Below are 25,453 nucleotides of genomic sequence, written 5' to 3' on the forward strand. Positions count from 1 at the left end.
TGCAGATAGAGGTGGGGTATGCAAATTGATTAGATCTAGTTGCTACGTTTTCATACCAGATAATGCCCTGACAGTGTACCAAGCCATCTCTAGACTACATAAGATCTCTGAGTCTATTCATGTGGACGAAGGAGACTGGTCGTTGATGGGATGGTTATGGGAATTGTTGTCCAATTGGGGATGGAAGATTCTGATGTTCCTTGGTATGGCGTTAGCTATCCTTTTCTCGTGTTGTTTATGCATCCAGTGTGGTCCCGCCATTTGTAGTCTTTGTGCTATGATCTGTGTGAGAAGACCAGTCCCCAGAGAAGTGAAGGATAATAAGATGATGTTACAGCAACACCTTGATGACCTGAAGAGAATAGATATAGACCTAGATTCAGATTGACATGAGTTTAGGCTATTGCCTACGTAATGGCAAAAGGAGGGTGTGAAGTTCTGTGATTTTGCGTGCTTTTAAAGTGCACGACTTTCTTTTCTAAACATGGGTTTATGCCATGCGTCGTGACTGCCATCTGGTGTTGCCTTTTACGTAGGCCTCAGAAGTTAGTCTACGAGCAAAGCAGTCTGACCTTTTGTGGGTCATGTGTACATTAACTAACCCTGGGCGTAGTGGGGCGTAGTGGGGCTCCGCGGAGCTACGCGGAGAGGGCGAGAAGCTACGCCCACTCCCGCACTCCGCGTAGCCCCACTACGCACCTCCCTCCCGCTCTCCCCTACATACTTTATTTAAGCATTTACACGGATTAAAACAACTTAAAAGCACTTACCTTGTCCGGGGCTCGTCCGGGTCTTCATCTTTGAATAGCGTCCTTTGCCTGGATACCAATGCGCATGCGCGGGCGGCCGCGCATGCGCATTTCTCCCGAGAAATGCGCATGCGCGGCCGCCCGCGCATGCGCATTGGTATCCAGGCAAAGGACGCTATTCAAAGATGAAGACCCGGACGACCCCGGACAAGGTAAGTGCTTTTAAGTTGTTTTTATCCGTGCAAATGCTTAAATAAAGTATCTAGTGGAGGGCGGGAGGGAGGCGGGTGGCGGCCGACTCGGCTACGCTCACGGAGTGGGCGTAGTGTTGCCGGCTACGCTGTCTACGCAAAATGCGTAGAAGGCAACACTACGCCTACTCCGTGGGCGTAGCCGATTCGGACGCCCACCCTTAACATTAACTAAGGTTTCCTTCGTGCGCTGGAGTTAATTTCAGAAGCTGGCCTTTCACCTGGAATTTACCCTGCCAAGCCAATTTCCCTGCAAGATCGTTATCCATGTTCCCAATCACCATTCAAGACATTTGTTAACTTTTAAGTTTCTTTACGTTTCTGTTATCTTGCACATTATCTGAAACTACTTTTCTTTACTGTTTCTTCATTCATGGGTTACGCTTTCAATTAAGGGTGTGTCCGGGCCTTCCAGATTATTATTTAGATATGCCTAAATATTAACTTGTGGGTTGGGACACTGTAAAATGAGCTTCACTATATGATGCTGTGTGATGTCATGTATTTTCTATTGGTTGAATTTTGGTGCAGGGGCGTGCATTTTAAATGTACCTTTTGTGTATAAATAGGGATGTCTCGCCTTAGTAAAATTGAGCAGTTTCTTGAGTTGTACACCGTGTTGTATTGCTGGGATTTCTGCTACTAGCTGCAGCTAATAAATTTGATCTCTGACGCCACCTAGAAGTATTCCGTGTCTCTGTATACCAAGGCAAGGGAACCCAGAGGACTTTGGGCGTGTCCCTGGCACCGCTGGGTACTTGAAATCCCAGTTCTTCAGTAGATTGAGGACCCCACCTGCAAGTCACCCCGTACCCGGAAGAGGAAGACCCCACCCCCACCCCACAGCTTAACAGCACAGTCTCCTTCCTCCATCCCCCAGGTCAGCACACCACAGGTTCCCCCGCCACTCCTTGTCCCAGGTTCCCCCATCCACAGATACATCAACTCCAAAATGCTCAGGCCCTCCCCAACTCCCACTTGCTCTTCCACTGATACCACCACCAGGCTGTGTAAGAGCAACTAGTGTGGGGACCGTGCCCCCCCAGCTGTGCTGCCAACCTCACCTGCACCCCTTTCTACTCCCATGGGGTTAGGCACTGCAGTGGAGTCCACAACCACTCAGTCTGACATGGCCACTGCAGTGGGGACCATGTCGACTACACCTGACCTGCCCACTGCAGTTGTTCTGGCACCCACCCCATCAGACTTGTGCCCCACAGTTGTGACGGCACCAACCATGTCATACACCTCCACTGCAGTTGCCACTGACTCTCCTGCACCCACCATCCCTTCACAACCTCCTTATGATGATCCCTGATCCTGTCCCTGCGGTGCCTGGCTTGCCCCATGTATGCCCTTCAGAGTGGATTTCCCCAGTCCTTAGCAGTGCAGGCAAGCAATGGGTGATAGGTGTCACTCACACCCTCATTGAACTTTGTATTTTGAGAGGACATTGGACTTAATTTTGTTTTGGGTTTTTCCTTTCAGCTTTGCTTTTGCTGAATGAAGCGTTTTTTATTATAATTGTGCATTTGATTTAGCTGTACATTATGTTGATGCTGTTTACCCTGACCTTACTGTGATGATGCGGGATTTAAAAATGTCTGATACTGAGGTGTTGATGTGATGTACTCCATGTGGACCATGACATATGTATCCTGCTCAGGTTGGTATCCATGTCATCCTTTGCAGCTGACTGGGTGTGTCATGATGAACTAATTTAGCACAGGGATGTTAACATTTCATTAGCATGGCCACATCTGTGGCTTGCACCCATGCACATATGATGTGCTTCACATTGTACATTTTGTCACTTTCCCTGACTGTTGGCCCATCTCCACTGTACATGCAGGTGTGGGCATCATTGGTGTAAAGGCAATTGTGTCCTCTGTGCAACTTGCTAGACATATGTATTGTGTATGTGCAGGTGACTTAAGGTGCACTACCGTACCCAGGCGGATGTGACCAGTGCCTACATTGAGCGGTAAATGATGGTTGACTGAACAAGTGTTGTGCTAACATGACCAGGAATCATACATACTGTTTGGCATGTGCTGCTATTTCCATGATGACACTAACCTTGAGGTCACTGTGATGATCGGGGATTTATAACCTTTGCCCCAATGCTCAACTTTAGCTGCAGTTTGTGTCCACACACTTTACATTGGATGTACACACTGATGGGGGGTTTGAACACATTGGCCCAGTGCTATTGCAAAGCTTGACTTGTTTAGCCCACACTCTGGTGTTGGTCACATATGTGATGGTAGTTACATTGTGTGTCGTAAATAAAATTCACTGTTGGGGGTATTTGTGAGACACAACACACTTTTGGCATGATGTTGTCGGGAAATGTATTTGGCTGACATACCTGTGGTTAATGTTTGATGGATGTGTGGCGCATCATCCACCCAATGAGAGGGGGTGTCAATATTGTCAGACACACAGACCCCTATGGGTGGGTGAGGCAGTAGTGATACACAACATGACACATATGTGTGGGGTGGCATTAGTGATAGGCAACATGACACATATGGGTGGGGTGGCATTAGTGATAGGCAACATGACACATATGGGTAGGATGGCATTACTGATAGGCAACATGCCCCTATGGGTGAGGTGGCATTACAGATAGGCAACATGACACATATGGGTGGGGTGACATTACTTATAGGCAAAATACCCCTATGGGTGGGGTGGCATTACTGATAGGAAACATGACACATATGGGTGGGGTGGCATTAGTGATAGGCAACACGACATCTATGGATGGGGTGGCATTATTGATAGGCAACATGACACATATGGGTGGGATGGCATTACTGATAGGCAACATGCTCCTATGGGTGGAGTGGCATTCCTGAGAGGCAAAATGACACATATGTGTGGGGTGGCATTAGTGATAGGCTACATGACACATATGGGTGGGGTGGCATTACTGATAGGCAACATGCCCCTATGGATGGGGTGGTATTACTGACAGGCAACATGACACATATGGGTGGGGTTCATTAGTGATAGGCAACATGCCCCTATAGTGGGGTGGCATTACTGATAGGCAACATGACAGATATGGGTGAGGTGGCATTACGTATAGGCAACATGCCCCTATGGGTGGGGCGGCATTACTGATAGTCAACTTGCCCCTATGGGTGGGGTGGTATTACTGATAGGCAACATGCCCCTATGGGTGGAGTGGCATTAGTGATAGGCAACATGACACATATGGGTGGGGTGGCATTACTAATAGGCAACATGACACATATGGGTGGGGTGGCATTACTGATAGGCAACATGTCCCTATGGGTGGGGTGGCATTACTGATAGGCAACATGACACATATGGGGAGGTGGCATTAGTGATAGGCAACATGACACATATGGGTGGGGTGGCATTACTGATAGGCAACATGCCCCTATGGGTGGGGTGGCATTACTGATAGGCAACATGTCCCTATGGGTAGGGTGGCATTACTCATAGGCAACATGACACATATGGGTGGGGTGGCATTAATGATAGGCAACATGACGCATATGGGTGGGGTGGCATTACTGATAGGCAACATGCCCCTATGGGTGGGGTGCCATAACTGATAGGCAACATGACACATATGGGTGGGGTGGCATTACTGATAGGCAACATGCTCCTATGGGTGGGGTGGCATTACTGATAGGCAACATGCCCCTATGGGTGGGGTGGCATTACTGATAGGCAACATGACACATATGGGTGGGGTGGCATTAGTGATAGGCAACATGCCCCTATGGGTGGGGTGGCATTACTGATAGGCAACATGACACATATGGGTGGGGTGATATTAGTGATAGGCAACATGACACATATGGGTGGGGTGGCATTACTGATAGGCAACATGACACATATGGGTGAGGTGGCATTAGTGATAGGCAACATGACACATATGGGTGGGGTGGCATTAGTGATAGGCAACATGACACATATGGGTGGGGTGGCATTACTGATAGGCAACATGCCCCTATGGGTGGGGCGGCATTACTGATTGTGAATTTGAATTTAAAAACATTTGTACAGCGCTCGCATACCCAGCGGTTTCATGGCGCTAGTGATGATCAGTGGACAAACAGCAGCTAAGAGATTAGGTCAGATAAGCTTGCGTAAGATTGTCAACATGCCCCTATGGGTGGGGTGGTATTACTGATAGGCAACATGCCCCTATGGGTGGAGTAGCATTAGTGATAGGCAACATGACACATATGGGTGGGGTGGCATTACTAATAGGCAACATGACACATATGGGTGGGGTGGTATTACTGATAGGCAACATGCCCCTATGGGTGGGGTGGCATTACTGATAGGCAACATGACACATATGGATGAGGTGGCATTAGTGATAGGCAACATGACACATATGGGTGGGGTGGCATTAATGATAGGCAACATGACACATATGGGTGGGGTGGCATTACTGATAGTCAACATGCCCCTATGGGTGGGGTGGCAATACTGATAGGCAACATGACACATATGGGTGGGGTGGCATTAGTGTTAGGCAACATGCCCCTATGGGTGGGGTGGAATTACTGAAAGGCAACATGACACATATGGGTGGGGTGGCAGTAGTGATAGGCAACATGACACATATGGGTGGGGTGGCAGTAGTGATAGGCAACATGACTCATATGGGTGGGGTGGCATTACTGATAGGCAACATGCCCCTATGGGTGGGTGGCATTACTGATAGGCAACATGTCCCTATGGGTAGGGTGGCATTACTCATAGGCAACATGACACATATGGGTGGGATGGCATTACTGATAGGCAACATGCCCCTATGGGTGAGGTGGCATTACAGATAGGCAACATGACACATATGGGTGGGGTGACATTACTTATAGGCAAAATACCCCTATGGGTGGGGTGGCATTACTGATAGGAAACTTGACACATATGGGTGGGGTGGCATTAGTGATAGGCAACACGACATCTATGGGTGGGGTGGCATTATTGATAGGCAACATGACACATATGGGTGGGATGGCATTACTGATAGGCAACATGCTCCTATGGGTGGAGTGGCATTCCTGAGAGGCAAAATGACACATATGTGTGGGGTGGCATTAGTGATAGGCTACATGACACATATGGGTGGGGTGGCATTACTGATAGGCAACATGCCCCTATGGGTGGGGTGCCATTACTGATAGGCAACATGACACATATGGGTGGGGTGGCATTGCTGATAGGCAGCATGCCCCTATGGGTGGGGTAGCGTTACTGATAGCCAACATGACACATATGGGTGGGGTGGCATTACTAATAGGCAACATGACACATATGGGTGGGGTGGCATTACTGATAGGCAACATGCCCCTACGGGTGGGGACATTACTGATAGGCAACATGCCCCTATGGGTGGAGTGGCATTACTGATAGGCAAAATGCCCCTATGGGTGGGGTGGCATTAGTGATAGGCAACATGACACATATGGGTGGGGTGGCATTAGTGATAGGCAACATACCTCTATGGATGGGGTGCCATTACTGATAGGCAACATGACACATATGGGTGGGGTGGCATTACTGATAGGCAACATGACACATATGGGTGGGGTGGCATACTAATAGGCAACATGACACATATGGGTAGGGTGGCATTACTGATAGGCAACATGCCCATATGGGTGGGGTGGCATTACTGATAGGCAACATGACACATATGGGTGGGGTGGCATTACTAATAGGCAACATGACACATATGGGTAGGGTGGCATTACTGATAGGCAACATGCCCCTATGGGTGGGGTGGCATTACTGATAGGTAACATGACACATATGGGTGGGGTGGCATTACTGATAGGCAACATGCCCCTATGGGGGGGTGGGGGGATGGCATTACTGATAGGCAAAATGACACATATGTGTGGGGTGGCATTACTGATAGGCAACATGCCCCTATGGGTGGGGTGCCATTACTGATAGGCAACATGACACATATGGGTGGGGTGGCATTACTGATAGGCAGCATGCCCCTATGGGTGGAATAGCATTACTGATAGGCAATATGACACATATGTGTGGGGTGGCATTACTAATAGGCAACATGACACATATGGGTGGGTTGGCATTACTGATAGGCAACATGCCCCTATGGGTGGGGTGGCATTACTGATAGGCAACATGCCCCTATGGGTGGAGTGGCATTACTGATATGCAAAATGCCCCTATGGGTGGGGTGGCATTAGTGATAGGCAACATGACACATATGGGTGGGGTGGCATTAGTGATAGGCAACATACCTCTATGGATGGGGTGCCATTACTGATAGGCAACATGACACATATGGGTGGGGTGGCATTACTGATAGGCAATATGCCCCTATGGATGGGGTGGCATTACTGATAGGCAACATGACAGATATGGGTGGGGTGGCATTACTAATAGGCAACATGACACATATGGGTAGGGTGGCATTACTGATAGGCAACATGCCCCTATGGGTCGGGTGGCCTTACGATAGGTAACATGACACATATGGGTGGGGTGGCATTACTGATAGGCAACATGACCCTATGGGGGGGGGCATTACTGATAGGCAACATAACACATATGGGTGGGGTGGCATTACTGATAGGCAACATGCCCCTATGGGTGGGGTGGCATTACTGATAGGCAACATGCCCCTATGGGTGTGGTGGCATTACTGATAGGCAACATGACATATGGGTGAGGTGGCATTAGTGATAGGCAACATGACCCATTTGGGTAGGGTTGGCAGTGGTGGTGGCCATGGGCTCCCTGAGGGGGCCTGTTGCTGGTGGAGAGGGTCTGGGCCCCCTGGGTGTGTGTGACATTTGGCGTGTATGTGTCGTTTGTTTGTCCGGTGGGTGTCCGACTTACAGTTTGCGCCGTCCGCGTCTGTTCCTGATCCGGTCATATATGTACAGGACTGGTATGACCTGCGCGATTGGATTCATGTAGCTCCGTCCCGAATTTTTGCTAGCTGCTCCGTTTCGAATCCGTGGATTGTGTTACTGGCGCGATGCGTAGCTGATATGCAGCTTTTCCGGGTGCTGTGACGTGCTGTACGTGGCGGCCCGTCCGGAGCGTAGGAACTACGCATTGTACTTGACCAGCCGGAAGTAGCTGTATTTATGGAGCCGTGCGACGCGAATTTGGTGTTTACGGGTCAGGCTCGGACGGAAAATGTGGAAGGAGTCGGAGCGTACGTGTCGGTGGGGAATTTGGCACTTTTCCGCATCGTACTGTATCGCCCGGACGGTCCCGGTCCTTGTACGATTCGGACGTAAGGTAAGGCTACTGACACGTCTCGGAGGGCTCACCGACCGAGATCAGAATCGTCCCTTTTGTGTGTGGATGGCACCCCTAACTACAATCATAATGCAAAGACATCTGGAATATGCAACATTAGAAAAGTCTATTTGTTTTGCATGCTGATGATGTTGTTAGTGTTTCTGCATCCCGAAATACAATACCAAAGGTTCTGCACACAGTATGTGAGTTGTGATAGTGGCACCAGGCTTCAAAAACAACTGGATTAGATTGATAATATTCCAGCTGGATTGTTACTCTACCCTGGAAGATATGTATCTATGTATGAAGTGTACTCAAGATGGATTACTCTACTTGGTTATGGAAAGAAGAAACACTGACAGTGACTTTTAAAAAAGAGATATTAAAAGGGTAATGGCAGATTTGGATGGAAATTTAAGAGAATAATCAAATATGCACTGTCACTAATGGGCATATTGCAATTGCATAGATGCAGCTATTCATCAAGACGGGCATTAGCTAAAGAATCGCACTCATGTAGAAAGCCTTGAGTTGTGATTTTGCCTCTTGCTGGGAAGGCCACAGTGGCTAAAACTCTCGCCTTCAGCGTTGCTTATGGAACTGCCTGTACATAGGATGACAATAAGCCAACAGTCATCCAGAACTACTAAGTGTTAGTAGATTGTTGGATCTGAACATGGAATAATTGTTTTCTGAAAGGCATGAGCCCTTTATTTTACTAATTGAGGTGACGGCTTGATGACCTACCACACAAGGAAACTTCACGGGGCACCCTTCGTGAGCATATCGATGCATTTGTATAACAAAAGTAGTTGGTAATATTAACAGGCTTAGCCAATGAAGCAAGAAAATCAAACATGACTGAGCCAATGAAGATTCACCATGTCCCCTTTGAACTTTTTGCTTAACTTCATTGTAGATTTCAATGAAAGTTCTAGATAACTCATGCAGATTTTTAGATTAACTGTAATTGATCAGGACAGAAGAGGAAAAGAAAAGTAGATGGACATTTATGGCCTTTTGTAGTCAGCTTGGAAGTATGACAACTCAAAGAAAGTTGACCTCAAACTCCTGGTCTAAAGAAGTTCTGGAGGAAGAGATAGAGAAGTGCCAGAGGTTCGGCAGCAAACAGCCAATTAGAGGTTTTGACAGCAGTGCCTGAAAAATTTAAATGGGACAGAAACAGACTGAAGGACATCGTATTTTGAGTCACAGGGATGGAGTTTAGGAGGCGAAGATGTCAAAACTGGAGGTAGGTAAGTAGAAAGGTAGGATTAGAGAGCATGGCAGGAGCTGGAGTGTGCATCCACATTTGTGACTAGAAAGATCTTCTCCCTTTAAACCACATAAAGAGGTTTAATATTGAAGGATTCAAAGGTTACAAATTTGCTGTGTATTTTGGATTGCAATAGGAGATTGGGAGGTGTAGCACTTGTGGAAGCACACTGCCAGCTATCAAACAACATTTTTCTGTTTATTCTCTTGGCAATTACTCTGGAAATCTTTAGAGGACATTTACACAACTGCTTAAACAATCAATTATTCTAACAATAATGGCTGTGTAAACAGTAGTTCAGACTAGGTGCAGCATGCAGACTATGATAAGATGGTTTGTTGAAGGGCATGTTTTGCCCAAATATTGGAATGCATACAAAGTCTTGCACAGCATGTTTTGATTATGTCTTCCTAATTTCATAGCTAAGTAAGATTTACCTCTGTATACAGGAGTATACAAATCAAAGCTATCCCTCTTCAGGCAACTGCTATGGTGGTCTTGATTGAATCCTACATGGGGACCAATGTGTCCAGTGTAGATATGAGCAGTTCACAAGTGAAAGGAAAGCCATCCCTGTAGAAGGGAGGGAAGCTAAGTGAGATCCTTCAATAACACTGGTCTGATGAGAACCCAGCAGGCTTTGGGCGAGGCAATACATCCAGGTAATAAAACTACCCATGTAGGATCCACTTCAAGGCTCAGAGAACAGCTTGACAGCCATAAAAAGGAGGCTGGCCTACTGTTAGGAAGGTACGCGCAAGGTTTGGAGGATGATAAGGCAACCTTACCTATTATCCTTCAAACATCATTAGAGCCTCTTTGTATCAAGAAAGGATAACAGCAAAGAGAAGTCCTCAATTCTACTGATCTTCATCAAATAACAGTTGTAGGATGTCTCTCCTCTTAGACAGGGTGGATAAAAATGCTTTTGTTGAACCAAAGCATGCCATCCCTCCGAATATTTAACCTAGGATGTTTAGCTTACTCAAGGCCATTGTGGGAACTGTTTCCAATCCAGAACTTTTCACCTTCTAAATCATTCATTTCAGGGTTGTTGGTCTAATTAGTTCAATGGAAGGAAAATAAACTACAGCAGCCTGAATATATTAATCAATCACACCAAAGTCCAGAACTAGACAGAGTGTCCATACTGGCCTGCAGCAAGATGATCACCTTGGTTTAACCTGTCCCTATAGGGCAGTTCCAGGGTGACCAACTGGCATGGGTGTAAATTCAGGACAGTGAGTGCAAAAATTCAGGACAAAGGGTCAAAATTCAGGACCAAAGTTAAGGACAGCATGTCCAAATTCAGGACAAAACTTCGAGACAAAGGGTACGTTTTACAGACATATCAGAGGAAGTTGCGCAATAGTATATAAGTAATTAAATAGACAACCAACATACGTACAAGTCAAAATAAGTTTATATGAGGTTGAGACTCTGCAAAGAAGACAACACCAGTCCTGTGGTCAGTGACTTCCAGAAACCAGAGGAAGACTGCCTGGTCTTCAGCAGAGATCTATCAACAAAGACCAGATCTCCCTGTTCGGTTCAGTGACTAAATATCGATGGACAGAATATTGACTGTCCAGAATATCGATTCAGAAATATCGAAGGATAGAATATAGAATCCCTATCTACAAACAGCTAAGTACTAAAATATCGAGTACAAAATAAAGATAGTTAAAATATAGTTAACTAAAATATCAAATTTGTTAAATGTATTAAAAATGATATAAAAGTAATTAAATAATAAACACAATTAAATAAAACATTGCTAAAATAATGTAAAAAAAGCTTAAAATGTAAAAACAATACATGTACTGTACAAAAAACATAATTTTTAAAACATATTTATTTACTTAATAATATTATAAAATAATTATTAATCTTAATTATAAAATGTTTAAAACATTATTCCAAATATATTTGCATATATATATATATATAAATAAACCTATTATCTATACTACTATAATAAAGGAGAAACTTTCTGGCTTTGAGGCGGGTAAACTCCGGAACCACTGCGCCAATCTACACACCCAATACACCGTAGAAATCGTCTGGGTGTGTAGATGGTTATAGGCTATATAAAGTTTAAAAATAAACCTTATTTAACAAATTTATATTAAAAAAAAGTAGTCCCCCCAAAGTAGCGCCGGCCGCGACGTGCGTGCTCACGTCGAGGAGCGGCGTCAGAGCGGCGTCAGAGGAGCGGCGGACATGGCGCGGGGGAGGAGCGGTCACGTGAGGAGCAGCGGACAGGCCAGCGACGGTGCGACCAGCGGAGCGGCGGACATGGCGCGGGGGAGGAGCGGCAGCGGACAAGCGGTGAGGAGCAGAGCGGCGAGGAGCTGTCAACTCAGGAGCGGCGGCTGAGGTAAGCAGGCGGGTGTCGGGCCAGGCGGGGGACGGGGAGTTACAAAAGGCAATGTCGGGGCAGGCGGGGGTCGGGGAAGGCGGGGGACGGGGACTAACACCTCCATTGACTCAGGCCAGGACAAGTGGTGAGGAGCAGAGCGGCGAGGAGCTGTCAACTCAGGAGCGGCGGCTGAGGTAAGCAGGCGGGTGTCGGGCCAGGCGGGGGACGGGGAGTTACAAAAGGCAATGTCGGGGCTGGCGGCGGTCGGGGAAGGCGGGGGACGGGGACTAACACCTCCATTGACTCAGGCCACGCGGGTGTCGGGCCAGGCGGGGGACGGGGAGTTACAAAAGGCAATGTCGGGGCAGGCGGGGGTCGGGGAAGGCGGGGGACGGGGACTAACACCTCCATTGACTCAGGCCACGCAAAGTCGGGCCAGGCGGCAGGCGGGGGACGGGCGGGCGGGGGCACGGGCTGCTGGACAATGTCGGGGTAGGCGGGGGCAGGGGGAAGCCTGAAAGCTCCCGGACAAGGTCGGGACGGGCTGCTAGTATAAATATAAAATAAATAATATATAAACATTTCAATAATTTATGTTAATTAACAATTTACACTACATTAAATATAACAAAATCAAAAACATTACATAGCTAAGGGAATAAAATTAGTATTCACACTCCCACAAGTGCAACAGTAGAGAAAGTGTTGAATAGCGGGTGAGTAAAAATTACTATTTTCACTCCAGTGAGTGCAACAGTAGGGAAAGCGTTAGATAGTGGGAGGGTAAAAATTACTTTTCCCACTCCAGTGAGGGCAACCCTAGGGAAAGCGTTGGATAGCGTAGGGGTAAAAATTACTATTCCCACTCCAGCAAGTGCAACAGTAGGGAAAGTGTTGGATAGCAGATGTGTAAGAATTACTATTCTCACTCCAGTGAGTGTAACAGTAGGAAAAGCATTGGATAGCGTAGGGGTAAAAATTACTATTGCCACTCCAGTGAGTGCAACAGTAGAGAAAGTGTTGAATGGCGGGTGGGTAAAAATTACTATTTCCACTCCACTGAGTGCAACAGTAGAGAAAGAATTGGATAGTGGGAGGGTAAAAATTACTTTACCCACTCCAGTGAGTGCAAACGTAGGGAAAGCGTTGGATAGCGTAGGGGTAAAAATTACTATTCCCACTCCAGCAAGTGCAACAGTAGGGAAAGTGTTGGATAGCAGATGGGTAAAAATTACTATTTTCACTCCAGTGAGTGCAACAGTAGGAAAAGTATTGGATAGCGTAGGGATAAAAATTACTATTCCCACTCTAATGAGTGCAACAGTAGGGAAAGCGTTCGATAGTGGGAGGGTAGAAATTAATATTCCCATTCCAGTGAGTCCAACAGTAGGGAAAGCGTTGGATAGCCTAGGGGTAAAAAATACTATTCCCACTCCAGTGAGTGCAACAGAAGGGAAAGTGTTGGATAGCGGATGGGTAAAAATTACTATTCCCACTCCAGTGAGTGCAACAGTAGGGAAAGTGTTGGATAGCGGGTAGGTAAAAATTACTATTTCCACCCTAGCGACTGGAAAAGTAGGGAAAGCGTTGGATAGCAGGAGGGTATAAATTACTAATCCCACTCCAGTGAGTGCAACAGTAGGGAAAGCGTTGGATAGCATATGGGTAAACATTGCTATTCCCACTCCAGCGATTGCAACAGTAGGGAAGGCATTGGATAGCGTAGGGGTAAAAATTACTATTCCCACTCCAATGAGTGCAACAGTAGGGAAAGTGTTGGATAGCGTAGGGGTAAAATTTACCTTTCCCACTCCAGCGAGTGCAACAGTATGGAAAGTTTTTGATAGTGGGTAGGTCAAAATTACTATTTCCACTCCAGTGAGTGGAACAGTAGGGAAAGTGTTGGATAGCATGAGGGTAAACATTAATATTCCCACTCCAGTGAGTGCAACAGTAGGGAAAGTGTCGGATAGCATAGGGGTAATAATTACTATTCCCTCTCCAGCGAGTGCAACAGTAGGGAAAGTGTTGGATAGCGTAGGGGTAAAAATTACTATTCCCACTCCAGGGAACGCATCAGTAGGGAAAGTGTTGATAGCGTAGAGGAATAATTTAGTAGACCCAGTCCTACAATTTAATTACAATTAATTTAAAAAAAAATTATTTAAATGTAATTTACTCCCCACTATTTTCCACTATAAACGTCACCTCCAATAATCTAAAATATTAATAAATTAACATAATTAATTAACATTTATTTAATTAGCTATTCACAATGAACAAAAATATTAAAACAATTATATATAAATGAAGTAACACAATTAACAGTATAAAATAACTTTGATTAAATATTATATAAATATTAATAAAAAATGTATTTTCAAATATTTTAATAAACACCATACTCCCCTATAAACACTAAACACACTCTGGATAGGGTAGGGGTAAAAATGACTATTCCCACTCCAGCGAGTGCAACAGTAGGGAAAGCATTGGATAGCCTATGGTGTAAAAATTACTATTCCTATCCAATGAGTGCAACAGTAGGGAAAGTGTTGGATAGCGTAGGGGTAAGAATTACTATTCCCACTCCAGTGAGTGCAACAGAAGGAAAAGCGTTGGATAGCGTAGGGGTAAAAATTACTATTCCCACTCCAGAAAGTGCAACAGTAGGGAAAGTGTTTGATAGCGGATGGGTAAAAATTACTATTCCCACTCCAGTGAGTGCAACAGTAGGGAAAGTATTGGATAGCGGATAGGTCAAATGTACTATTCCCACTCCAGCGAGTGCAACAGTAGAGAATGCGTTGGATAGCGTAGGGGTAAAAAATACTGTAAAAAAATAAATTATTTAAATGTAATTTACTTCCCACTATTTTTCACTAGAAACGTCACCTCCAATAATCTAAAATATTAATAAGTTAACGTAATTAATTAACATACTCCCCTATAAACACTCAACACGCTCCTAAAAAAAGTAACATAATTCACATATCAATACATTCATTTTTTATAATGAATATTTAATAATTACTAATTATTAACAATTAGCACAATTTACATATTTATCAATTAATTACAAACTTGTATTAATAACGTTTAAAATATTTAATAATAAATTCATTAATGTAATTCGCAATATTAATTATTAACCATAACATTAATAAAAAAAAATTAAAAACTTACATGACAATAAATTACTTCCCATCCTATTCCCCTATAAACCCACAACCCGCTACAGAACTAATATACGCAAACATTAATTACCAATATTAAGTATTAACCATAAAATTATTAATACATTATTATATTTTTTAATTGTAAATAAATTACTTCCCACCCTATTCTTCTATAAACCCACAACCCGCTACGGAACTAATATACGCAAAAATTAATTACCAATGATAATTATTAACCATAGACTTATTAATTATACATTATTATTATTTTTTTAATTTAAATTAAATTACTTCCCACCCTATTCCCCTATAAACCCACAACCGGCTACGAAACTAATATACGCAAAAATTAATTAACATATAATTCATTATCTTAAAAAAAATTGTAACATACAATAAAAAAATATGATATACTTTTAACACATATACTAACATATAATATAATTTAAAAAAAATTGATACGATAACATTCTATATTATGACATTCTATATTATAACATACTGTATTCGATATAATGACATTCAATATTACTTACCTATATGTCGATATTAATTCCAACTATATTATGTCCATTCTACATTCTACATTCTGTCCTCTCGATATTTTGTATTCTATATTTTGGATGTTTACCGCCCTGTCCAGAAGAATCCAACTACAAGGACTCGGGGCGTGGTTAAGCCGAGCAGCAAAATGGCCGCTCACTGAGCGGGTTCTGCCAGCTGAGCCCATTTATCTGTCAATTTTCCTGACAATCCCGGAATTACCGTGATTGAAATCTACCCGTCTCATCTGCCTGGTGCCTGCGGTACCGAAATTTGTCGGTTCGACTCCGGTGGAGCCACTGGGTTGTCCCTCCTCCATGTGTGGGGCTCGGGCATTGCGCGGCCGTCCGCGCATGGCCCCGGGTTGGTTTGAGGTGCTGACAGACAGGAGGCATCGACATGGCTACGCTACACCTAGCACCTAACACCAACACATGTGAGGTGGTAAGCTGCTTCGAGCCATGCGAGGCAAGTGTGCACCAGCAGAAGAGCTCTGGTGTGTCTGGCCGGGAGGCTTGCGGCTGGGCTGTGGGGCCGACCTCGAGTGGGGGATGGATCCGGAATAGACCAGGAGCCTGCGGCAGAGGTCTGTGCGGCTGGGCGGAGGCGAGCGTTGGACTACAGACACATGCCGGGACATTGGCCTGCAACAGGGAACGTCTGAGTCCCCAGCTCATAAGGCACGATTCTAGACAGTGCGGGAGGAAAAGAACAACGCTGTGAGGCGGCGGGGGAAGTGTCAGCTGTGAAGATCACGTGAGATGCTGCCCGCCATCTGTTGCCAGCAGCTGCCTGCTGTGAATTTATTGTTCTGTCCGCCCGGTGACTGGAGTAGCGTGAACGAGACATCGATAACAGGCCTCAGCTTGTGAGTAACGGAGACGTAGTGGCACGCAGCACCCCAAGTTTCAATGGTGAATTGACACAGGCTGTGGTTTAAAGACGCTATGCAGTGGATTGGGGAGAACATGATCAGGGACAATATTAAATGCAGCAGCAGAGCGATATAAAGAAACAGACCGGTGTATGTTAAAAAAAGTGAGATTCTGCTGGGCCGCAAATCGCATGTTGTGAGAAGCAGGCAGGCATCACACCGAGGCATAGGGAGCGCTGTAGACACATATGACAAAAAAACTGCAGCTGCACACTGCACGGCAGTGAGGGGATCGGTCCTGCGCGTCGGCAACAGGCCAATGACCGGCTGGAACTGCCTTGGCATGACTCGAGAAGTACGGCTGCAGTCAACACAACATTTGTGTGCCAATTGTCCCCCATTGTGTAGTGAGGAGCTGTGGTGTGCCAAGTAGCGGGTTGTCTTGCAGTGTGCATGAGGAGGGGCCACACTTGTCTGGAACCGTTGCAGGACCAGTTAGTGACACGGCTGGGAGGCAGCCTAGAATTTCCTGTGTTGGAGCAACTTGCAGGTGTGGTGAAGTGCAGGAGTATACGGTGCACCAGAAACAGGCCACAACTTGCTTTTACCTGTGCTGTCAGCACAATAAAACAAAGCCTGCACTTCACACTAATTGTGTCTCCATCAGCCATGGGCAAAATAGACATCAAACAGCCCAAATTAATGTTTGATAAGCACACAACACGTCAAATGGAAGGTGGAACTGCACCCACCACTGAAACTGGGGACCCCAACATGGCGCCTGCGCAAAACAACGAACTGAAAGTTATGCAGAAGGAGGTGAAGGAAAGCTTCAAAGCGATAGACTCGAAACTTGATACCATGGCGACGCTCTGGGGCTAGATGTCGCAGAAAATTGAGACACATGAGACCTGCCTTGACCCAACTGAAACAAGGCATGGAACGAATTACCAGTGTCCCTGAGATCGGCTCCATGTCTTCTGACCTTTAGAAAGGATCTGAAGACATGGCTTTTTAAGAAATAGTTTTTCTCTTTGTTCTTTTTGTTGTGTGGTTGCTTTCTATGCTGTCTTTCTTTGCCAAAGCGCCGGGATGCTCCTCGGAGTTGCCGTGCGCTATAAAAGAAATAAAGTAACATAACATAACATAACATAACATAACAAACAAGGATATCGGACTTAGATAACCACCAAGCTGAGTCCAACTCCTGAACATAGACAAGATACTCAATGTGATAAAAACCAAGAATGAGGATCTTGAGGCCTGATCTCGTCGCAACAACGTAAGAATTACTGGAATTCCAGAGACAACGAATATTCCAAACATGGAGGAATACATAGGCTGAAAGAATTATTTGGGGCGGACCTCTCCAGCATGTTCCTGGTAGAACGTGCACACTGCACTCTGGGCCCCAAGCAACCGGTCGCTTCACCACCATGCTCAATTCTTGCACGCCTACTGAATTCCAGAGATAGGGACACTATTCTACCTCTGTCACGAGAACAAGGCACGGTGCAATACCAGGGCAACCACATCTCACTCTACCCAGATTTCACTCAACTGGTATAGGCGGCACGTCGAGAATTTACACCGGTGAAAAAACTCCTTCAGCGGGGTGGCATCAAATGTGCTCTTCTCTACCCTGCCAAACTCAGAGGGTACACTGGCAGTAAACCTATAATTTTTTCAGACGCCAGGGTTGCCATGAAATACGCTAAGAAACATGCTGGCCCATGCCCAAGCCCGAAGGAAAACTCTGACGATGCAGCAGAAGATTGCCAGAGTGACAATGACTTAGAAGATGAACCTTAAACACCGATAAGAGGGGACTAGTTACATATCCATTCACTCAATGCTGTACTCTACTCTATTTTTGGGGAGATTCCTTCCCACTGTAACCAACCTGCATTTCCGCCTTTCGGCTAGCCATGCACTACAACTCATGAATGGGCTGTTAGATTTGTTCAGCATCGCCTCTCAGGGATGCCAATCTACTTAAATGTTCCGGTCACAAATGGTTCGGTCACACAGCCTTAAATGGCAGGGGCATTTGCCGGTGAACCTCGTTCCCCAAGGGATAATTCGCTCATAGCCATTGGTGCTATTTTTCTGCTAAAATTGAGTTTCGGGGTCATGGGAGGGGTACATACTCAACCTGATTGGGGGGTAGGTGTGGGTGTGTGGGGTCTGTTTTAACTGTTGGTTTTTAATGTTGCAGAATGTACAAATGAAGCATTGTCAGTACGCATTACAGGGAAAGCGGAGAAATACACTGACGATACTGAGATTCACTTGTCCCAGATACTATGTCAAAAAACACGTGTTTCCACTTATTACGTGCATACAACATAACCTCGCACACCTGCCACTGTGTCCGTACAATTAACGAGGATGGCAGGCCAAACTAACCTCACATGTATCATGTGGAACGTGAGAGGCCTGAATGACCACAGGAAAGCGATACTGATACACTCGTACCTAACGTGACACAAGGCTCATATTTGTCTCCTACAAGAGATGCACATAACTGACTCGTCCCTAGCCAAACTGAGGGCCCATAGGTGGGGAGAAACACATGCCTCGACTTATTCCAGCGACTTTAAGGGCGTAGCAATTTTAATTAGGAAAGGTCTCCTGTGGACAACTGTGAAGGTCAAGGTAGATTCAGAGGGCAGATATATTGTTTTAAGTGTCAAGCTATTTGACCAGCGCATTACAATAGTCAACGCCTATGGACCAAACACTGACTTTACTCAGCTATGGCAGGATATTCAATCAATGGGGCATAATGCTGTGCTATAGGGCGGGGACTTCAACATGGTCCTCTCAGAACACAATGACAGGGTGGGAGCACCTAGGCCACACCACCCACGAGCTGCTGCCATGCTTAGCCACCTAATAGAGGACAAGTGTTTGGTCGACACCTGTCGGGTGCTGAACCCCACCACTAGAGAGAGTACACGTGTCACACAGCAATTTAGCGCCTGGTCTTGCCTGGATTTCTGGCTCATGTCACGAGACCTACACTCATGGTCCATAGAGGTGACACATCACCCACATACACTGTTAGTCCACGCACTATTGGCACTCCGCATGCAGATTCCTAGGCCATACATACAGCCTTTTTCACATGGTGCCTACCGCACCAAGCATTGATGGACTCTTAGTTTAAGGAATACATCCGCAATAAAATACAAGACTATTTTGACTCAGAGGGTGTGGTATGGGAGGCTTTCAAAGTGGTTATTCGTGGTGAGTATATAGCCTTGCAGGCCGGGGTCCTAAAGGACATCCGCAGGTGTCTCGCGACATTAGAAAACGAAATCCGTGGCCTGGAACAACATTTCCAAACCCAGTTGCAGGACACATTAGCGGACATCCGCAAGAAATTAACGGCACACCAGGGAGAGGCTGTAAGGGAAACACAATTTTTTTTTTTTTTTATAGGGTTTTTATTGAAGAAAAACAAGAGAATATACATAAATCGGGTATCATACACAGAACACGATACATCAATAGGTGAGCAAGTACACAATGCATAGAAAGCAATTTTACCGACGGATGCAACTGTAGCAACGATACATACATTAAAGGGGAAAAAACGATCAGCAATCCGACAAAACAGCAGTCCACAAAGTTAGCCCACCCACGATACAGGATATTAAAGACCAAATTAGACACCCGATAAATAAGATAATCGATACAGGATAATCGACCCGTCTCTTGTGAAAGAAGAAAGAAAGAAGAGAAAAAAATAAAGGGACCATAGAACTAAACTAAAGTAAAATAATAAACCCCTCCCCATTCCCCCCACCCTACACCTCTGCAATGGCTACGTCCCATCCCCACTAGCAGCGTGCCTGTCGCCCCAGAACTTGACCTAAAAGTAGGAAAGAAGAAAGTGGAGGAGGGAATATCAAACAGGCCCCCGGTCTGCCTTGCCCCCCCCCGCCAGCAGCAACCCACCCAATAAATTTCCGGGATAATAAAATGCAACAAGTAAAGTCCAACGGGGGGGAAGCGTGTAAGAACCACCCCGCTCCCGCGCCATCATGAGGTACAATCCCGTGTCAAATGAAGTCATTTTCCAAACCCATACGGTAAAAGTCAACCCTGGCCGCTACGATTCTTCATGCGAGCCCTGTCCATTTGAACCGCCATCTCAACAGGAGTATCAAAATGTAGAGAAGTTCCAAAGTCAGCACGGAAGAAGTGATACCAGGATAGACGTATACAAAATCTAAAAGTCAAACAAAGTTCACTGTCCATCAGAAATAGGCCGGCAGAGCGTTTTCGATCCATCTGGGAGAAAAAGGGCGAAGTATTAATCCGACAGTCATTAGAGAACTCACTCTGAAGTATAGGAATATTCACATCCATCTCGGGCGATACCGGCATAGGGCAGAATACACCTCCGATAGTCTCGGGCTCGCTCGCTGCCGTCTGGGGGTCGCGAAAAAATACAAAGTCCGACTTCCGCACAGGGCCCTCTGTAGCAGTCGGAGCTTGCTCCGCGGGTAAAGTATCTTGTTCCAAAACCAACAAAGGGTCGGAGTCCGGTCTCCGGCAGATGATATCAGCCGTTACAACCATCCTCTGGACGATGGCGGTGACTCGTATGTGGAGCTCCCCAATGGCGGCCATTATAGTATGCAGCGACGGTGTACATTCAACCCGGTCCATCGCCCCTCACGAAGCAATCGAGCAGGTCTCTGAACCCCGGAGGTCGACTACTCCGGGGCACCAGACACTGGCAATAAAGATGACAACTGTGGGCACTTCCAAAAGCACGATCTCAACACCGTCGCCGCCAGCGAGGAACCAAGCCCATCGACCCCGGGAGCTCAACGGGGCCTCCGGGCAGCGGATCCCCGACCACAGCAGTCGATATGTAAAGCCGCCGCAGTTGCGGGATAAAGCTGCCACCGAACCACTATCCAAAACGGACAAGAAAGACGCCACTTCGGGAGACCGGAAGCCACCCACGTTCCGCAGCCGATGTTGTTCAACTCCAACCCGGCTCGGTTAGAACTCGAGGCCCCGGCTTCAACTCCGGGTTAGGCCGAGAATGGAGAACGGCGTATCTTCGTCATTTGAGCAGCTAGAAATACCGGGATCGCACCTTTAGAGTCAGGCACACTTCAGCTGCACGGGACTCTGGTGGGAAATCAGGATAATAGTCAGGATTTATGAGCAACCGGAGGAGGTCGGCGGAGCCGGGAGCTTATGCAGCCATCTTGGTTGCTAGCGTAGCTCCTCCGGAAACACAATTTTTAACTAAACATGCACAGACCCGACATTACGGTGAGGGAGATCGACCCGGGAGGACGTTGGCAAACTTGCTAAAACCACCTAGAGGCTCTGAGTACATCACTAAACTGAGCACACTGGAGAATGCATTGGTACACCTGCCCACTGACATTCTTGACGCAATGAAAAACTATTATGGCCACCTATACACATCAAAGACCGCCCCATCCAACTCGGACAAAAATAATTACTTAGACTCCCTTGAACTTTTGTGGCTTAGCAACACACACCACAAATACCTAAATGAGCCGTTCTCTGTGGAGGACATACAAAAAGTCATCCAAAGCCTGCCAGGCGACAAGGCTCCTGGGGCAGATGGCCTAACTGCTGCCTTCTATAAAGAATATGTGGAGCAATTGGCACCTCAGCTGTTGGATTTATACAAAGAAGCGCTGCAATTGGGAGCATTCCAGCCCTCAAAGCGCGAAGCCATCATCATAATAATACTCAATCCTGGCAAAGACCCAATATCTTGCGATTCGTATCGCCCATTATCCCTAATAAATATAGACAATAAAATTTTTGCTAAATTACTGGCTAACAGGCTACAGCCACTACTTTCCCTACTCATCAGGCTGGACCAGTACGGTTTTGTGCTGAGGCGTTCCACCTCACACAATCTATGGACGCGTTTTACATTATTACACTACCTTGCCCCCCAGGTCCCAGCGGTTGCTGCGATGTTAGATGCCACAAATGCGTTAGATTTGCTGGAGTGGAAATTTCTCTTTGCGCTAATTCTAAGGCTGGGCATCAGCCCCCTCTTCTTGCAGCTTGTTGGACTCCTATACACCACACCCACTGCGAGGCTGAAAGTAAATGGGCTAATATCAGAAACAATTTCAATCACCCGAAGGACTCAGCAGGGCTGTCCGCTATCCCCCCTTCTCTTTGCCATTGCCACAGAGCCTCTGGCGGCATGACTGAGACAGCATCATGCAGATGGGCCTTGCCTTTACCACTAGAGTATTGATAGTGTTCATGTACACAGATAACGTAACTCTTTATGTAAAAAATCCCAGAGATAAACTTCAATATGTTAACCAGAGAGCTAGTCCGGTATGGTGGATTATCTGGTATTGAGATCAATTGGGCAAAATCTACTATTCTCCCATTGACAGACACAACGGAGTCATTTGACACTGAATTCCCGGGGGTGTGGGTGGAGGGACCTGTGCGATATCTGGGAATCTGGATAAGCAGGAACCTACCGGAGATCTGGATAGCAAACTATGGAAGAGTGATGACTTGGATTGAAGAGAGAATCCGAAGGTGGAAACACTTGCCATTATCACTCACAGGGCGAATAGCAATCACGAAAATTATATTTCTTCCTAAACTGCTATACCTGTTTGCAAACTTGCCGATACCCCTCACTTCACACTTTTTTAAACACCTTAAATCAGGCGTGATTGAACTGGTATGGGCGGGTAAACAACCCAGGGTATCCTGGGATCTTCTCACACTACCCTTGGCGCAGGGAGGGCTGGCAGCTCCAGATTTTGAATTATACACCTATTGCGCTCAGGCGCATTATCTCCACCTACACCGTTTCCAACCGCATGTAGCCATAGAAATTGACAGAGCGGCCCCATTGCCCTTGACAACCGTACTGTACCAGGACTGCAAGCATCCCAAACAAGAGATTCACACGACAGAAATACTACGGTGGGCATGGAGGGGGATTCGAAAAAGAGCCAAACTAGAAACACTATATGCACCGAATATGCCACTGGCTAACAACCCCCTGATCCCTCCCTTAATGGAAAGTAATATATGGAAACGAGCTCAACAGAAGGAACTGCATATGTTTAAAGACCTGTACCTTAGTGGCCAGTTTATTACAATGTAACAACTAAACACAGCACTGCAACCCTCACCGCTAGATACGCTGTTGTATTTTCAACTTAGATCTGCGTGGCACACACGGTTTGTCACATTTCCCGACGCCCCTCCTTCGGCGTGCAAGCTAGTCACTCGCATTTACAGCACCACACAACGTTCTGTTGCAGACACCTTGAGAACTTATCACCCAACTACTGCCTTCACCATATACACTTTAAGTACATACACCGTCTATACCGTACCCCAACACAATCACACCGCATGGGTTTGCGACCCAACACACGGGGGTCGATTCCGATTCGGGAAAAACCGCCCCGAATAGCCGTTCGGAGCATTTTTCCCGTACAAATCGTACCCTGCAACGTCCCGCGTACGTAAGTCAAAGTACAATTCGTACCAGGAGCCGGACTCCGTACGAATCGTACAGAGACCGTACGACTCGAATCCCCGTACGAGTCTCCATCGGAACCCGCTGTACGCGACATCTGCATGGCTTGCGGCTTGTTTATCCAACCCAGCAAGTATGATACGTGTCGGGTACGCACCGTACAACCCTTTTTTTACGGGAGCTGAAAACAGCCGTAAAAGCAGAGTTCGCGCCGAAACAGGTAGGGAACGCCCGCCCCCTGGGTACGGTGCGTACCCCCCATGATCGCAGGGGTACGCCCCGAACACCCAGCGTACATGGGGTATGGTGCGTACCCCCATGATTGCAGGGGTACGCACTGTACCCCATGTACGGTGGGTGTAAGGGGCGTACCACTGGGATCATGGGGGGTACGCACCGTACCCCATGTACGCTGGGTGTACGGGGCGTACCCCTGCGATCATGGGGGGTACGCACCATACGGTGTGTATGTGATTGTGCACTTTTCCGTACGAATCGCCCTTACCTGACATGGACCGTACGGATCGTGTCCTGATGCCCCGGTCCGGATCGTACTCATCGGGTTGTACGGCGTTTGTACGAGTCATACGGAGAGGGCTCCGGATACGATTCGTACGGACGTTTTTTTTACCGGATCAGAATCGACCCCACGGTGTTGGAGATGTTGAGCGGCACAGGTCAATTTTATTCACTTGGCATGGGAATGTCACACTGTTGCCACGTATTGGGGTGAGATTTTTAGGCATACAAAGGACATCACTGATTTTAGCCCACCTTGCACTCCCTTAGTAGCATTGCTGGGCTATGTGTGTAGTGTGCCTACCACAAGGAGACCGCTGACGGCGCTGTTGCTCTTAATGGCAAAATGCCTGGTGGCAACACTGGGTGGGGAAAACCAGCACCACCAGCTATAAAAACTTGGGTAGAAGATGCCACTTGCTGCAGGGACTGACTGTAGTGCAACTGGGAGCTGCTGCCGGCTAGATCCCGACCAAAGGACAACTGGTCTTTATTTACACACCGCCCGGGAACTGTGGACAGGGGTAAACTGTAGGAGACACAGTACAACATTAATGACAAAAAGCAAACACTGGGCACGGCTGACATCAAAACAACGGGGCACCGGCTGTAGAGGCCTGTAATTGCTGTCTGGTATGTCTGAGGAGCGCTATTTCACTATGGGATGTGTGTCTGTAAGGTCATTTGACCTACAAAGGACGCAATGTGACAGAAAATGAATAAGTGTAATCGTGTACTGCGTAACTGCTGACAAAAAATCAATAAGATGAAATCTGCAAAAGTTGTTATGTTTGTTGGCAAATGTTTAAAAAACTCAATAAATAGAAATAAAAAATAAAAAAAACTACAAGGACTCCAGATCAAGCT

The sequence above is a fragment of the Lissotriton helveticus genome, chromosome 7, assembly GCF_964261635.1.
Source record: "Lissotriton helveticus chromosome 7, aLisHel1.1, whole genome shotgun sequence".
In the NCBI taxonomy this organism is placed as follows: Eukaryota; Metazoa; Chordata; class Amphibia; order Caudata; family Salamandridae; genus Lissotriton; species Lissotriton helveticus.